General features: G+C 37.8%; 1 long non-coding RNA gene across 1 annotated transcript; it reads left to right on the plus strand.

The window, feature by feature from the left end:
* Positions 1-12320: 12320 nt before the first annotated feature.
* LOC135780048 (uncharacterized) lies at positions 12321-13544 on the plus strand. Its single transcript, XR_010544931.2, has 4 exons — positions 12321-12550; positions 12647-12804; positions 13173-13249; positions 13345-13544. It is a non-coding gene; the product is annotated as an uncharacterized lncRNA (long non-coding RNA).
* The last annotated feature ends 5703 nt before the right edge of the window (positions 13545-19247 follow it).

Raw genomic sequence — 19247 nt, forward strand, 5'->3', positions numbered from 1 at the left:
GGCCGCCACGGACACGCCCTTTAATGAAAAGTCAAGGTCGTTGCTTTTTATCATCACACAAGGTCTTGAGATTACACTGGTGAAATATGATGTTGATATGGTTAAATACCTAAGAGCAGTAAGTCACAGCATCAAACATGGTATTTCCTGCTGCCTCTAGGTGGCGCTATGAGTGTTACTGAATTATGCCATGTTGATGTGTTCAGGCCTGGACCCTTATCAAACGTGTGAAGTCAGGGGCGGATCGGACAATGTATGCCTGAATTACATCAGCTTCCTGTTTCATGGCGAAACATTACACTTTGCCAGGCCGCCACGGACACGCCCTCCAATGAAAAGTCAAAAGCTCCGCAATTTAGCATCGCAAAGGCCTTTAGATGATACTGACCAAATATGATGATGATCGGATTAAATCTCTAGGAGGAGTTCGTTAAAGTAAGACGCTTGGAAATGTCAAAAAATGACAGAGAAAATTCAAAATGGCTGACTTCCTGTGGGGTTTAGAGCTTAGCTCCGAGAGACTTTTTTGTAGGTCTTGGAGTAATAGATGACCCTACCAAATTTCGTGTCTGTACGTTTTTCGTAGTAGGGGGGCTGTTCTCTTGAAATTTTGCAGGTGGCGCTATTGAGCCATTTCTACACGCCCACTTCTGACGCCTATACTACATGTAAATTTTCGCCACTTCGGACGCGTGTGCAAATTTTCATGAGTTTTCGGGTATGTTTAGGCCCTCAAAAATGCGATCCATTTCGGAGAAGAAGAAGAAGAAGAAGAAGAAGAAGAAGAAGAAGAAGAATAATAAACGGAGCAAAAACAATAGGGTCCTCACACCCTGGTGTGCTCGGGCCCTAATAATAATAATAAACGGAGCAAAAACAATAGGGTCCTCACACCCTGGTGTGCTCGGGCCCTAATAAACGGAGCAAAAACAATAGGGTCCTCACACCCTGGTGTGCTCGGGCCCTAATAAACGGAGCAAAAACAATAGGGTCCTCACACCCTGGTGTGCTCGGGCCCTAATAACTCCTTGAAGAACAATAGGGTCCTCACACCCCGGTGTGCTCGGGCCCTAAAAACAAGCACTTTAAACAAAAAGCACACAGAATTCTTTTTTTGGTTTTTAACGGAATTCTAAACACTAAAGTTAATTCCTTAAAGTTAATTAAGGGTTAATCCCTAGTCCTCCCCTCGCGAGTTGTTTTTTGTTCAGGGCCTAAATGTGCATTGAAATATAGTTGAATGTATTTCATAAAATTAATAAAAGATATGCAATTATGAATTATTGTTGAATTATCCCTTTTTCCAAGTATGTCATTATGCACAATGTATCAAACTTTGAAAATGAAACAAAAACAATAACTTAAAAGTCTTTTTAAAAGCAGTAGTTAACTGCATATACTGTACATGTATATTTTGCACGTTTCTCATCCTCTTTTTAATCCTGCTTAACTGAAGGCTTCCGTTAGACCGTTTCTCGTTTGTCGTAAGGTTTTTGTACATTAAAGCTGTAGAGTTTCTCCCGCGGACTTTTTCCCCTCGGGCACGCTGTCTGCACGCTGTATATGAACTTGAATGCACCGCCTAAAGTCGAGGGCAGGGCGCACACTTCTAGTTCTAAACAGGTTAACTGAAAGCACAATGACATTAAATGAGCTGACGCCTATTTCGTTTTTTTTTTTTTCGCAGACGCGCACAGCTCCAGTCAGGACATATTAGCCAGTTTTGTATATCAGTAGGTTCCAAACTATTGCAACCCCATACGTATTTACAAGACCTACATTTTTTTATAGAAATATAGGGGAAAACACATTTGTTCCCTTTTAGTAGTTTTTTAACAAGTTTACTTAAATAATATTAAAATATAGGGCTGCACAATTATGGCAAAATCATAATTGTTTAGGCTACTGTATTTGCACTGAATTGGAAATGATATATTAGAAAAATACAATGAATTTTCAAGGCTGCAGAGAACAGTATAGCAGATATGGCTACTAAGGATTTAATTATATTATTTTAATAGTCAGCGAGTCCCACTCCGGCCCTGATTTTGAGTGTCTAGCAGGGTGCACATTTTTACCGACTTTCTTTTTCTTATTTTGGTAAAAAATTAACAAGTTCTATTATTATGTAGCATACATTGATTTTTTTTATAACAAATATGACTGATTTATTCATTGGCAAATGCAGAACAATGAGGAGAAAGCAAAGGTAGGCTACACGCCTTTCTCCCTTATATGATTAAAGGCTTAAATGTCATTTTTAAAACGAAAGCACATGCTTGTCAAATTTATGCTGGCTGGATAAATGCAGAATCAACAATATCTTAATTTTTTTTTTCGATTTATTTGTTCGTATTCATTGACCCTTTTTTTCTTGTGCCAATTATCACGATTGTCTTTTTCCTGTCACTCAGCACGAATTTCTATAGCCTATATTGTTTTCCATGAACACAAATACATATATCAAATACTGCCTGACGAAATTTTGTGACCGAGCCAGCATAAATTTGACAAGCATAAACAGTCAGCTTTCGGTTTAAATTTGTTTTTAAATTAAATACATTTTAAAATTACATTTAGCTTATGTTCCCCATGATTAATCTTCTCATCGCAAGGTAGAGGCGTGTCGCTTATGTTCTACATGTTCCTTGTTGTTCTGCATTTGCCAATAAATAAATAAATAGGCTACTTAGTTTGTTTAAAACTGTCATATTTGCTAGATAATAATAGCAAAATAACTAATTTATTTATCACTAAAGGAAGGTTCCTTCAATGCCACAGTCATAATTTTGATTAAATTCAGAATATGCCTGCCTATTCTACTTTTTGTGAAATGCAAAAGGGATTAAGTGAAAATAATTAATCAATACTTGATAAATGGATAGCCTAATCAGTCCTGACTAGAGCTGTGTGCCAGTCACATTCCAAACGAACAGGGCTGGGTTTCCCGATAACGATTAAATTTAGCACTTAAGAGCGCTTTCTACGAGCTACTTAACGAACATTCGTTGTTCATTTACGTGCGTTTCCCAAAGATGCACGTATAACGATCGCTCGCACCTGGGTAATGCAATAATCCTTAATAATAAATAAACATAGATAATAAACAACAAATAAAAAGAAAAATCTAAACTATATTATAAAATGCAGAAGGCATTGCGCAGTGGGACGAGTCCTAACTAAATATGAATAAAGAATATTTCATGATGCACAAATTATTAAAACATTTAATAAGTCATTGAAAAATAATTAATAATATTTTAAAAAATATTAGTGCACATCGGCTGAAGATCATTAGCCTAAACAAGCTTCTGCTACAATTACGAGTCATTCAGTAAGGGACATTTCAGCACTTGACAAAGGGATAGCGACTCGTTAGTAGCACTTAAAACCCAGCTGCGAGCGATCGTTTTACCTTGTAGAAAGCGCTCTTGAGTGCTAAATTCAATCGTTATAGGAAAACCCAGCCCAGGACCATTTCCGACAATAAAATGCTCTGCAAAGTTAACTAAAACAACTGCAAAATTTACCTGTAGCCTACAACGGACTCGAAAGCTACAGAGAGTAATAGCTTTGAGCTGTTAAAAGCAAAACAGACCTTAAAGGAAGGATTGTAAATGGTGGATATAATATTAACATGTAATTTGCAGTCCGGATTAGGGTGGAATGGCACAGGCAGACTGCCGGTCTAAAAACCGAGACCGTTTTGACTTCATTCCGTACATGCTGACAGGCAGCTGCTTCTATAAACGGCTTGTGCTTGTTTGTCTCCATGCTCAGTCTGGAAACAGTTAAATGTTTCTAATAACAGCGCGATTTGTAAGTGCATTCCGGTCACGGTATGTATATCAAATGCATATGGTCAAATAGTTCAATTAGTGCTGCTGTCAAATAAGGCTCATGTTTTTGTTAATTACGGCAAGTTACATCCAATAGTATCGTTGCACCCGCTTGCTTTATAGCTGCGTCACCTTAGCAGCTCCACTCCATCCAGCTGGCTCGCTGACGCTCGGCAAATGTTCGTTGAAGAGACACTGATGTTTTAAGGATAAAACCGCTTCATGCAGTGTTTTTAACGATTTAATGACCTCGGCTGAATTGTCAGGCACTGATAATAACTTAAACGAGGGGTTGTTCTAGTTCACGTTAATGCTACATATTTGCCATGCTATACATAAATGCTTTAATATCATTAATATAATATCGATAACGCGGTCTGGCCGCCTTTCAGCGCTGTAACACCGGCAACGGTAAATGGCAGTGAGCCCAGCTTTTATTTTGAAAAGAGCTTATTGAGGGGGCGTGGCATTACTTTGAAGCAATACCCCTGATTGGCTGACTACACGCGTGGATCGTAGTGACAAACTCTGCGGAAAGATAGTGCCAAAAAGATCTGTAGACTTGTGCAGAAGGATTCGTGAATGCCCTGTGATTTGCAAACACAGATTCAACACTTGCATGCTGAACTTTGCACAGAATGTGTAAGAATGTCTTTTTACAATGGTTGGAAAATACAAGTTAGACTGTGTTTGTTTGCAAATTGTGAGGAGGGCATTTGTAGATTTTTTTAATGGAAAACAGCGAAACAGTTGTGCCAAAATTCTGAAAACAAATGCAACACAATCTACAAACAAATAATGACCCTCATGCGCAGACAAATCACTTTGCATTCATTTAAATTCTGTTTGTCAAGTACAAGTCGATGATTTCTATTTGTGAATCATAAAGAGTTGGTTTGCAGATTTTAAATCTATTTGTAAATCGCATTTTATATTTGTATGTCATGAAGAGCCTGTTCGTGGATTTTTATATATTTGTAGATCTCGTTTTACATTTGCGGATCATGAGGAGTTTGTTTGCAGATTTGGAACCTATTTGCAGATTTGTTTCGTGTTTACAAATTGTAGTCTCTTCATTTTCAACGATTATGGCATTATTTTGTCACCAAAGCGAAACAATAGTGTCAGAATTCTGAAAACAAATGTGACACAATCTACAAATAGAAAATGATATTCATCTGCAAAGAAGTCACTTTACATTCATTCAAATTCTGGTTTTCAAGTACAAGTCACTGATTTCTTTTTGTAAATCATGTTTTATATTTGTGGATCAAAAAGACGATTCGTAGATCTTGTTTTACATTTGCGGATCACGAGGACTGTGTTTGTGGATTTTTAATCTATTTGTAGATTGCGTTTTGTGTTTACAAGTTGTAATATCTATTTGTGACTTTTACTCTGTCCATTTTCAATAATATTGGCATCAAATTACCCCCATACATAATGCATGCATTTACTAAACCCAACTAAACAAAAATATAAACAAGTTTTCAAAAGAAACTGCAGTGCAAAACTCAGTCTATAATTTACTACTGTCTATTGTATAAGGACACACTTACACATAAACTTATGCAGTTTTTGTTTTTCCATCTTATGTTTGTGTTTTTCATGACATTGTGTTATGATTGACTAAATGTTTCTGTTGGAAGAGAGCATGTGTTGGTGATTTGATATAACATGTTGATTCTGAGACATGTTTACAGTGTTTTTGTAAAGAGTGTGAGAGTTTAGTTTACAATGTGTGATTTTGAGGATAAAATTAACTGTTATGCCAGTTGTGTGTTGTAGGTGTGTTGGTGCGTTAAGAGTTTAGAAAATTTGTTAAAAGTATTGAAAAAAGTGTCATAGCAATCGTAAAAAACTGTAAACCAAGTGGACCAGATGCGGTACATTGTCATTTGGAACATCGGGCTGCTCTGGTCCATAATTGGTTCCATGAGCACCCTGAATTTGATGTCTAAAGGGCGATTTATAGTCGTGCGTAGGTCCTACGGCGTAGCAGCTACGGCGTAGGTTCCGCGTCGGTTTTCATTTATACTTGTGCGTCGCCGTCCGCGTCGCCGTCCGCGTCGACGTGCAAACACACGCGAAACCGCTGGTTGGCAGTAATCACGCGTGTAACCACAGTAGCAGCAGAAGTCGTCAGAGAAGAAGAAGCTAAGCAAGTTAACCCACAAACGAAGAAGAAATAGCAACTTGTTGTGTATAATTTGAGAAGACCAGCAATGATGGAAGTAAATAAACAGCGACTTATGTTGCAGTTTGAGTTAAATCACTCCTCAACTTGGCTCATCTTTGTTTTCACCGTCTCAACCGGAAATACCTATGACGCAGTTTTTTTACCTGACGGGAGGGGTTCTGGTGGACCAATCACAGAGCTTGCGGTCCGCGTAGAGCCGACGCGCTGTTAGGAATTTTGTGAGGTGCGCGTCAGGCTACGCAGAGCTACGCACAGGCTACGGATAGCCTACGCCGTAGCTACGGCGTAGCACCTACGCACGACTATAAATCGCCCTTTATACCTTCCCCCATACTCCCCCTTCCTGAATCCAATAAAAGAGATTTTTTTCAGCATGGCGTGGAAGGTATATGACCTGTGGCCCTATTACCGTGTGCCCTTCATTCAGGCCATGAAGGAGGCCTGTGATCATATATAAGAAGCAGCTTCTGTGCAGGGGTGGATTCGTCACATGAGGCGATTCTTCCAAAGGTGCCTTCCCAATAAAGACATAGCCTGTGATGTGGATGAAATCTTATGGCCTGATGCAGCCAGACTGACAGATGATGAGTAGTTACAGTATACTTGTTGCTTTTACAGTAGTTTTTCTTCATAGGCAAAGTGTATGTACTTCATGCATTATTTTTTATTTCTCTATAGATGTTATTTGTTTCAATGATTACTGTTGGTTGATTACTGATTATGGTAAGAAATACTGTAAGTATTGACATAATTACTTGAAATAATCAGTCTGCAGCAACAGTGTTGTGCAGTGCTTGGTAAGTTTATAGTAGGCATATTTGGTACTTTCTTCCCATATTTAAAACTAATCATGAAGATTGTTTTCGGTTTGTCACATTTTTTTAAATCTAAATGATCCCTTACATAACAATGTCTGGACAAAAATCTAGCACATGCTATTGCCTAAAATTATTTTTTTACAAATGTGTTTTTTATTTATCACAGCAGTGTGAAACTGGCTGCAATAGTGTCTGATCATTGAGGACTGTGTTGGTTAAAATGAAAACTACAGTTTTTTACAATCACTTTGCTACTATTTTCAGAACCTTGATGTCATTTTTCACAACTCTAGACACAAAACTCACAACCAAAGATCAAAATGCACATTTTTCAAAACTCTTAACTCTTTTCTCAATTGCTTGGATACAATACACATAAAACTTGGATCATTTGTTCATTCAACCAAAATCACATGTTCAATATGACACAACTTAACATCAAAGTACTACTGTTTCAAAAGGCTATTCACACATCACATTTTAAATAAGTGTCTATTCATTTTCTTACAATGATCTAACTATCAATCAATACAACTGCCCAAAATGATAAGTAACTGTTGCATTATTCGTAATAGTTGTATGGAAACAGACAAAGAATCTTCCATGTTTACTGAAAATCATGAAAGTTTCAAGATAATGAGGTTCATTGTAACCAATAAGCATGGAGCATGAACCAATTATCACTGTACTGTATAGATGCAGGCCCTTGTAATTGCTTGTCCAATTCTGCCAACTTGTTACTGTAACAATCAGTTCATCCAACAGCAAACAATGCAAGATACATGTTTCAAATCAGCCTTAAAAGTGGTGAAATTAATATGCTACAGTACTATAAAATACATATTACACAGTTTCACATTAGGCAATACACTTACATTACCCAACATTTACATAATCTATAATTTCCAAAATATCCATCCTATGTGTAATCAAGTGAAGGATCAATGAAGACATCCTCTACAGTCATTTGAGCAAAATACAGTAGTTTTTATTTTTCAGATATAATTGTAACATAGCTATACTTTCTATAATGTAACTGAATGAAAACATAAAATTTAGTGCACAAATTACATTACAGTAATTTGGATCAAGCCTGTCTTGAGCATTTGGCCGTAGATTTTCGTTCACCTCTTTGACCTCTCTGTGGGTGCCCATGCCCACCTCTCTGACGGATCCCTTGTCCACAAGATCTTCTTATTCCTTGCTGTCTGTCCTGCTTCATGTTGAAATAAATTGCCAGTGTTTCACCCCCACTTTTACAGTAAACTGTATCTACTGTAATGACCAACTTTGGTTACCACTATGTAAAATCAATTAGCAATAAAGAGTATTTTATCATGTGTGGTTACACATAATTTATATGTTTGTACAAACACACATTTTATTTCTGTAGTTCTCAAAATCCATATACTGTATATTGCTGAAATGAAAATATATAGGTTTACCAAATGGTTCAGTGATTAACCATTAAGATCAGTTGGATTTAGTGCTGGTCAAATGTATTTACACAAATGAGATGAGAAGCATATCAAAAGAATTGTGAGCATTGCATTGTGAAAGACAGTTACTTCATATGAAAAGTATTTCTTTGATGACACAATGATTAAGTGTGGTGAAAAAGTGAATGTATAATTTTGTGTGTTGTACTAAGTCAATTGAACATGTAATTAAATGTTTGAAAAAACTGACTATTTGATGATCTGCCTTGAGTTTTGTACTAACAGTTTTGAAGTTTTACCACATACTTGTGAAAATAGTACCAAAGCGAATAAAAAAAAACTGTACTGATGATTGAGTGCAGATTGTGAAATGATGTGACCTATGTTGTGATTGTACTGTAGTGTTTTCATCAATACATTACAAACTTTGTTCAATGATTCCAATGTGTCTGTCGTATTCTCTCTACTACTGCAGAACTTTTACAGATATGTATTTGCTCTACATGTACCATAATGAAATCTGTATCACCAATTTTGTTCTACAATACTTAATGATTGTACAAACAATGACTTAGTGAAACTATCAGTTGCTTGTGTGTGGGTGATCTATAGTTATGTTTCCATGGTATTTCACAGTAAATTTGTGTTTTGAAACAATGATTGTGCAAGTGCAAAATGTCTTTAAAGATGTGAATGCACAATGCAATGTTTTGAACACTAGACAGCCTGTGTTACAAGTGATTACCGTTTTGAGTTTTGTATCTAGAGTTGTGAAAAATGACATCAAGGTTCTGAAAATAGTAGCAAAGTGATTGTAAAAAACTGTTATATATTTATCTCCAGCTGAAGTGATATGGTCAGGTTCCTTCCCAGTTCTGGCATTCAGGTCTCCCATCAACAGAACTGAGCCCAGAGATTGAAAGTAGAGGATCTCTGACTGTAGGGTTGAAAAGATGTCTTCATCATGATAGGGTGATTCATGTGGAGGGATGTATGTGGCACACAGGTACATATCTTCATCTAAACACAAAAGCTCTTTTTGTAGTTTGATCCAAATGTGTGTTTTTCCTTTTTTCACAGGCTGAATGTAATGCCAAAGATGCTCTTTAAACCAGATTATGATTCCTCCTGAATCTCTTCCATGTTTAACATCCTTGTGTTTGACTGATGGTATACTAAACTCTCTATAATTTGGAGGAGTGTGGCTTTTAGGGTTTGAACGACTCCAAGTCTCAATTAAAATAATTATATCTGAACTATGTACAATATTAAGAAGATCAGGGTAAGTACTTTTGTCCCCAAATACAGAGGAGCACATTCCCTGAATATTATAGCATGCTATTTTAAATGATGGCATTAGTATATTTACCAGAATAATGTATGAATTTATGAATCAATCATGTTTTTAAAGAAGATCAAGTAAGTTAAGTGAATTACATAAATAAGTGAAAAAGAAAACATAGTGCCTCAAAATATACAATGTTAAACACATTAAAAAATAATTGATTTCAAAGTAATGGTTATTTTCCTATCATAATTGCATTGTATGGTAATTAAGTTAAGAGATTATTACATATAATTTTCAGCATGTTCTTGATCTGGTTGAGGTCACTGTTGTCTGTGTTATTTCTACCTGCCACTACAGCGGCGTAGCTCTTCGTCTGACTGATCATCTTCTCGTGTTCTCCAGAATGAGCTCTTTGAGGGTTTGTCAGTGTTGTTTCCTTCAGTGTTTTTGCAAACAGTTTCATTCCCTCTTGATGAATGTGGATATGGTCATATAGATGCTCATGGGTGATACGCTGGTGTTTTGCTATCTGGACATTGGTCATTGAAGCACAGGCATTAGCTAAATCTTCATTAATTTTATTGATGATCCTTTGTGGCACATCTTTGCGAGGTAGAAGGGTTGAGACGATGACTTTGTAGGACACCAGAACTTCTTCACAGATCTTCCTGGAAACAGACGTCTGTGGTTAAGATGATGTCCGTTGGAGTCACAGAGGATGACAATGCTGTCTTTCTTCTTTTGTTCTGTGTTTGTGCTCTTAAGTGATATTGTAGCTGATGGAGGATGCTGTCTGATGTCGCTGCTGTTTTTCGTCCTGAGGTTCTGAGATGTTTGAGGAGACTGTGGTGTTGCTGGAGTGATGGAGCTCTGTGACTGTGTGCTGATACACTGCTGTTGTTGAGCTGTGGATGTGACGCAGTCAGGAGTGGAGGTGTTGTATGTTTGTGTACTGACACACTGCTGATGTTGTGTTGTGTTGGTGTTTATCTTGTTTCTGGTTTCCTCCAGCAGTTTCTCCAGTGTGTCGCTATGTTGTTCTCTCCTGACCAGCTCCTCTTTAACAATCTTTAGTTCTCGTCTCAGCTCCTCGTTGGACTCTTCCAGCTGTCTGACAGTAGAGCAGAGCTGCTGTATTTGTTGTATGCCCGGGTGGTTGATCTGACGCTGTAGTTGGCATAGACTGTTGGTTATTTCTTCTTTGAACAGACAGTAGTCCTGCTCCAGTTCAGCGATGTTGTCTCTTAAGGCCTTTATTTTAGGAGATGCAGGACTGTTGATGTGTCTGTATGTTTGAGGTGTTGTTGAGCTGGGATCAGTGATGTTAACTGATGGTTTGCAGGACACATCTTCTGTGGAGTTCTTCCGTTCATTCTCTTTCTTAAGATGATGAACCTCTGTTTTATAGTGTCTAAAATTCTTCTGGAATTCATCAAGACTGGCTTCTGGTCCTTGTACCATAACTGTGCCGTTGTGATAAAGGTTCACAATCATCTTTGTGTCATTGTCTCCTTCCAGAGTGAGTTGTCTGCCTTTACTGATCCCACCTCTTCTGCCACAGGCCATATTAGAGCAGAGGACTGTGTGCCATGCTGAAGGATTTTCAGTGAAGAAGAGCAGATTACACCGAACTCTCTTATCTTCTGATCCATTGTAGTCAGACAGTAGTATCTCTGGATTGTCTTTTAAGATCTTCTCTTTTATCCTTTTCTTGTCTTTAATAGATTTAATATCTGGTGGATATATTATATCCAGCTCCTCTTCACTTTTAAAAGATGCTTCTGCTCTAACAGTTTTAACTGCCATTGAGCTTTGTATAATTACTATAAACTTTAGGTGCTTCCAAAAATATAATTAGAGGTCTTACCATAAAAAATCTTCTGCCTCTTTTGTTCGTAATTTAGTAGCCAATCATGTACTTTAAGTTTGAGTCAAAAAAACATACATTATCTGGCCAAAAATAATGAAAAAATCAGGAGCTCATTTTGTTGCTGCTACCTCAACGGATCTCTCTCTCTCTCTCTCAAGTCAAATTATCCTGCGAGAGCGCGTTCTTGAAGTTCAAAGGGAAAAGCACGTGTTTTCGCGGCAATTGCATCGCCCCATGCTAGGATGTGTGGATGCCTCTTTGCATTGACTTTGTATGTAATCTGCTCGCGCAAATCCTTTATCTTGTTCCCTTGCTTCACGTTTTTTCCCCTTTATTCTGCCTGTTGCGTTATTCTTTATATATTGATGATCCGACACACAGTATATTATCTAGATGAGGATTTTATTAACTTCTTACAGGATACAATATTGCCGGTACTCTTCAGCATCAGTGCACACACTAGACTTCCTAAACACCGTCTTACGTCAAGTGATTGACATATGCCATAACTACGGTGGCCTCGGGGTGCAAAAATAAATTACAATGGTAAATTACTTATTTACAAGATTAAAAACAAATTTACAACTTTTTAAACAAATTTATAATTTTTTTAACAAATTTACAAGTTTTTTTAACACATTTACAATGAGTGAATAAATGTACAAGTTTTCTAAACAAATTTACAATGATTGAACAAATTTACAAGTTTTTTAAACAAATTTACATGTTTTTTAACATATTTACAATGAGTGAACAAATGTACATGTTTTTTAACAAATTTACAATGAGTGAACAAATTTACACGTTTTTTTTTTTAATTTACAAGTGTTCAAACAAATTTACAATGAGCGAACAAAATTACAAGTTTTAAAACAAATTTACGTTTATTACGGAAAGGGTAGGTACAATACGCTGACGTCACGCATCTGAGCCTCCGGTGGGAGGAAACCCGGAAGTATCGCCGTGAATCACATGAGAGTTGTGAATGCGATGTTGTGTATTAGGCTGTACATAATATTAACGGAAAGAGAGTGATAATATATAACCTTTCATCGCTTCCGAAGTGACTAAAAGGGATATTGGACCTTATTTTCAGGTAAGTGAAATAGTTTTAGTTAGCTAACGTTAGCTGTCCAAGTTGCACACGTTTTGGATGGCAGTTATCAAAATAATTCACTGACTTTCTCATTAGATTACAGACAACACGAGAGGGTGCTTCAAACTTTTTAATCAGGACTGCATTGTTTGTTCGCTCCCGGGGTTACATAGACTGAAACGAGGAAGTGTGACGAGTTTGTTTACATGGTGCTGTAAACTTCAACCCAGGAGGACACTTCAAAGGAATCAAGGGTGCGTTAACTTGTTCGATGATATAATCTGAATAATCTTTAAAAGATTAGGATTTTATGTAGTGACTAATGAGACGATTTGTTAAAATTACCTATATTTATACTATAAATTATATTTTCATTTAATCATTTAAACCTCTCTGAGTGTGACAGTATTGTAATGTTTTATCATATTACAAAAACTCTAATGTTGCCTAAGCAAACTGTCATTTATGTCAGATAGATAGATAGATAGATAGATAGATAGATAGATAGATAGATAGATAGATAGATAGATAGATAGATAGATAGATAGATAGATAGATAGATAGATAGATAGATAGATAGATAGACTGCCAAGACTGAAATCATGATTATGTTAATTTCCAGTGTCTGTGATATTGAAACACTAAAGGAAGAAGAGGAGGACCACCATTCGTTTCCTGAGCAGAAAAAAAATTAAGCATGTAATTCATTGATGAAAATTAGAACAAATAAATCTCATGACTTCATTGATCTTTCTTTTTTTACATGTAATTTTCTCCTCTTTCTCAATACACAGATCTAACAGTGGTTCTGGGGCATTGCAAGACTATGGTTACCTGGAAACATCTCCTATTATGGAAGATTATCGCAACATTTGTGTCTTGGATCATTTTTTCTTGTTTCTCTGCCACAGATTTAGCTGTAAGGTTTAAAGGTCCCATTTATCCTGATCCCATTTTTTAAACTTTAGTTGGTGTGTAATGTTGCTGTTAGAGCATAAATAATATCTGTAAAATTATAAAGCTCAAAATTCTATACCAAGCGATATATTTTCTTTAATAGAATTTCCCTTTCAAAGCCTTTAGACGGGTTGCACGGCGACGTCACTAACTGGTTGCGCGCGCAACCGAGGGGCAGAAAGAAGAGACGTGCATTGTGTTGTATGCTAGTAGCGGTGTCTGTAAGTCAAAATGCCAAGGAATTTTTGCGTGGAAAATAGTACCAACAGAGTCAGTGCTGGGTGCCTGATGTTAACATACCAGTAGATGCGACTATTACGTTACTAGCATTATAATTATAAAATTATAATTCATACATGTATCACAGTAACACTGCAAAAATAAAGACAGAAAAACAAATACAACTAAAATCAAGTCTTATTTATGTACAAACATTAAAGAACGCTTCAATAATTAAGGTTGTTGCAGTAGCAGATCAGCTCACCAATCGGTCTTTCTGCCCCTTGGTTGCGCGCGCACCCTGCAATGTTTGTAAACTTGCAACCCCTCTATAGCAAACGGCCAGTTTGGACTACACCATAAACACAATCATAGTTTGTGTTAAATACTCTCATTCTCACGGCACCCATTCACTGCAGAGGATCCCATTGTAAGCAATGTAATGCTTAATTTCTCCAAATCTGTTCCAGTGAAAAAACAAACCATCTATATCTTGGGTGAAAAATTACTTTAATCCCAAAAACAAACGTTTTTCATTAAAATGTTTTTACTTTGCTTTATTGTTACAATTTGTACAGTAGATAGAAAATATACATTGGAACAAATGTATATACAGTGGTGTGAAAAGGTGTTAGCCCCCATCCAGATTTCCCATGTTATTATTGCATATTTGTCACACTTTAATGTTTCAGATCATCAAACAAATTCAAATATTAGTCAAAAAATAAAACCCAAGTGAACACAACATGCATTTTTTAAATGAAGGTTTTTATTATTAAGGGAAAAAAATCAAAACTACATGGCCCTGTGTAAAAAAGTGTGTTAGTACCCACTGGCTTTTAATGTAAATATGTTTGGTTCTAAAAATGTACATATATATTTTTTCATACTTGAGACAATATACATTGAAGTTCATTTATAAATAAAACTATATTTTGAACAATGAGTGAAATTAAGTTTCTTTAATGTAGAAATGAGTTGTTCTAAAACTGTACAGTTATTTACTTAACACGTATCTAATGTGTGCATTGCATGTCTGTTAGAAGTGTGTGTGCTATTCCTGGGTTTATAAGCATGTGTTAAGCAGCCAGTAGTTAAAAAACGAGTCCAACTTAATTTTTACTGACTTCCATTTCTCTAAATATACTATTTGGAGGGTTTAGCCTCCGCCCACATCTCCATCAAAGTAAATGCGTTCCAGGTGGATTCGGAAGTCAGTTCTGGTTTTGACAAAAAAAATCACACCATGTTATCCCTGTGATTCCTCTGATAGTGTCCTCCTGGGTTGGAGTTTACAGCACCATGTAAACAAACTCGTCACGCTTCCCCGTTTCAGTCTATGTAACCCCGGGAGCGAACGAACAATGCAGTCCAAAAAGTTTGAAGCACCCTCTCGTGTTGTCTGTAATCTAATGAGAAAGTCAGTGAATTATTTTGATAACTGCCATCCAAAACGTGTGCAACTTGGAAAGCTAGCGTTAGCTAACTAAAACTATTTCACTTACCTGAAAATAAGGTCCAATATCCCTTTTAGTCACTTCGGAAGCGATGAAAGGTTATATATCATCACTCTCTTTCCGTTAATATTATGTACAGCCTAATACACAACATCGCATTCACAACTCTCATGTGATTCACGGCGATACTTCCGGGTTTCCTCCCACCGGAGGCTCAGATGCGTGACGTCAGCGTATTGTACCTACCCTTTCCGTAATAAACGTAAATTTGTTTTAAAACTTGTAATTTTGTTCGCTCATTGTAAATTTGTTTGAACACTTGTAAATTTTTTAAAAAAACGTGTAAATTTGTTCACTCATTGTAAATTTGTTAAAAAACATGTACATTTGTTCACTCATTGTAAATATGTTAAAAAACATGTAAATTTGTTTAAAAAACTTGTAAATTTGTTCAATCATTGTAAATTTGTTTAGAAAACTTGTACATTTATTCACTCATTGTAAATGTGTTAAAAAAACTTGTAAATTTGTTAAAAAAAAACTTGTAAATTTGTTAAAAAAACTTGTAAATTTGTTTTTAATATTGTAAATAAGTAATTTACCATTGTAATTTATTTTTGCCTTTCCAGGCCACGGTACATAACCAATAGGAACACAGTATCTCAAAACAGTAACATATAATTGGCTCCTAGCAAAGCCTAAGAATACTACATCCCCCTTTTTCTAAATGAGACAAAACATTGTTCACATCACAGGAAGAAAAATTAAATTATTATGTATTCAAAATAACAGTGTGAACAATTACTTTCAGCGCTAACATATTGAAGGCATTTACATATACAACTATAATGAACAGTATACATTCTTCAATTGAAAGGGCAGCGATCCGCCTACACCCTTGTACATTCACAAATCCAGAATATCTCTGGGTTTTATCTGTCGTCCGTATCTGGTTCTGTAAACAGTGGGTTTGGGAAAAACATCGGTGTGCTCAGGTGTATCTGAAATTTCATCGGAGACGGCGACTCATTAACAGCTGAGCCGGGGACTTAAAACCATCAACTGGGCAGTTTCGATATTCCAGGAGACTGAGGTACGGGTCACCTCTATCAGCCTTTGCCTTTTCCAACAACATTTTTGCAGTGTGCACAGATTTCTCTGCCAATCCGTTACTTTGCGGATAGTATGGGCTTGTGGTGGTATGTGTGAATTCCCATGCTTTAACAAAAAATGCAAACTCACCCGAACTATACTGAAAGCCGTTGTCTGAGATGACGGTCTCTGGGATCCCATGTCGTGCGAAGGCAGCTTTTAGCTTGTGTATAACAGCAGCAGAAGTTGTGCTGTGGAGTCTGTCCAGCTCAAAATATCTGCTGTAGTAATCAACTGTCACCACATAGTCCTCATTGTTCCAGGTAAACAAATCGGTAGCCACTACTTGCCATGGCCTATCTGGGATTTTGTGACTGATCATGGGCTCTTTGGTGTTGGAAGGGCGATATGTGAGGCAGATTGAACATTTGCTAATGATGCTCTCTATTTCTTTTCCCATCCCAGGCCAAAACATGATGTCACGGGCTCTCTGCTTACATTTCTCAATGCCTAGGTGACTGGCATGTATACGTGATAACATGTCTGACCGAAGACTTGTGGGCATTACAATCTTTTCACCTTTGAAGATGATTCCATGCAGATATGAAAGCTCATCGCGGTGATTCCAGAATTCTGACACAATCATGGGGCATTTTTTCTTTTCCTCAGGCCATCCATTTTGTATGACTTCCTGTAGTTTCTGAAACTGAGGGTCCTTTTCTGTTTCAACTCTTATTTCCTCCAGCTTTGAGTCACTGACAGGAAGGCTGCTGTACACAGTGTGTACTTGGATGTCCATGCCTTCAGTAAGGCTCATGTCTTGGTCAGAAAGTGACTTTCTTGAGAGCGTGTCAGCCACAGGGATGTCCTTGCCTGGTCGATGTACGATGGTGAAGTTGTACTTCTGCAGCTGAAGGATCATTCTCTGTAGCCTTGGAGGAACTGATGCCAGGGGTTTCCTCATGATTGACTCCAGGGGCTTGTGGTCACTCTCGATAATGATGTGGCGGCCATAGATGTACTGATGGAAACGTTTACAGCCAAATAGCACTGCAAAAAGCTCCTTTTCAATTTGAGCATAATTGATTTCACTCCCAGAGAGGGACTTCGATGCATACGCAATCGGCCTTTCATCTTGCAGCAAAACTGCCCCAAGCCCATACTTGGAGGCGTCGACCTGTAACCTGAGCTCTTTGACAGGGTCAAAATATGCTAAGACTGGGCCTGGTTCACTTGTGAGCAAATCTTTTATTTTCTTGAAGGCTTTTTCATGTTGGGCATCCCAAACAAACTCACTAGACTCCTTCAGGAGCTGAGGTAGTGGTGCGTTGACATCAGCAAGGCCAGGTGCAAATTTAGAGAGATAATTGATCATACCCAGCACCGTCTCGAGTTCTCCTTTGTCTTTTGGGGGCTCCATGTCTCTTACAGCAGCGACTTTTTTAGGGTCTGGCTTTATCCCATCAGCAGTGAGTAGATGTCCGAAGTAGCTCACCTCTGTCGCACAGATGATGCTTTTTTCTGGGTTGAGCTTGACTCCTCTCTGTCTGGAACGCTGGAGCATTGCAAGTAGGTTCTCATCATGCTCTGCTTTTGTCTATCCAAAAATGAGAACATCATCAACAATGGCCATGACCCCATTTAGACCCTCATATGTTTCATCAATTTTTCGCTGGAACTCGTCTTGGGCTGAAATTAATCCAAAGGGTAGGCGTCGGAAACGGTAACGTCCAAAGACTGTGTTAAACGTAGTCAGTTTTGACGACTCCTCAGTGAGCTTAATAGCCCAGTAGCCCGATCTGGCATCGAGAACACTAAAGAATCGAGCACCAGCTAGCTTGCATGTTAAGTCTTCAAGAGTGGGTAATGGGTAATGAGGTCGCTTAATAGCTTTGTTGAGATCCCTCGGGTCTAGGCACACGCGTAATCGTCCTGTGCGTGGCTTTTCCGCTACAACCATTGAATTAACCCATTCAGTTGGCTCTGTGATTTTAATGATAACATCCTGCTGTTCCATGCTATCAAGCTCATCTTTAAGACGGCTGCGTAGTGCGAGAGGAATGCGTCTAGGTGGGTGGACTACTGGGGTTGCGTCTGGGTCCAAGTGTATGGTACACTCGCCGGGAAACAGTCCAATTCCTTTGAAAACATCTGAGAATTCCTTCAAAACTGGCGTTTCCATCTGCGTTTGTGTTACCGATAGTACAAGCTTAATTAGGCCAAAATCTATGCAGCCTTTTAGACCTATGACAGGAGGTGCAACTGTGTCAACCACATAAAAAGTCATGATCATTTCAATGTCTCTGTGTTTGCATTTCAGGTCACATTTGCCTTTTACCAACAAGCGTTCTCCACCGTATCCAATCAGAAGGCGAGATGTCTGTTGTAAAGTGCAATGGGTACTCAACTTGGCATACTCATGTATGGGAATGACGTTGGCAGCGGATCCAGTGTCCAGTTTGAACCTGATTTCGAGTTGTTTAGGGCCTACTTTAATGTTTACAAAAGCCTGTTCTGTCTCTGAGCTTTGTTCGCCCTGTGTGACTGAGTCAATAAACAGCTCATCATCCCTCTCCTCAGTCTGGTCTGAGATTCCTTTGCTTATTGCATGCACAGTTTTCTCACTGTTAGAACGACATACTTTTGCAAAATGATTTAGTTTGCCACATATTTTGCATACTTTTCCTCTTGCAGGACATTGAGATCGATTAGCATGAAAATTGTTTCCACAGTAACTGCATCCTTTTGGGTGTCCTGAAGTTGTATTTCTGTGTTGCAGATTCTCACTGTATTTCCTTGTGTGTTTAGCTTTGTGTTGCTTTGAAACAGCCCCTTGTGGCATGTTACGAAAAACTGAGTGCACTGCATGTTCACGTGAAGTACTCATACTATTTGAGATGGTTTTCAGCTGTGCTTGAGCTAACTCGTGAGATCTAGCGATATCTATCGCTTTTTCAAGTGTTAATTCAGAG

This window comes from Paramisgurnus dabryanus, chromosome 19 (assembly GCF_030506205.2).
Source record: "Paramisgurnus dabryanus chromosome 19, PD_genome_1.1, whole genome shotgun sequence".
Lineage (NCBI taxonomy): Eukaryota > Metazoa > Chordata > Actinopteri > Cypriniformes > Cobitidae > Paramisgurnus > Paramisgurnus dabryanus.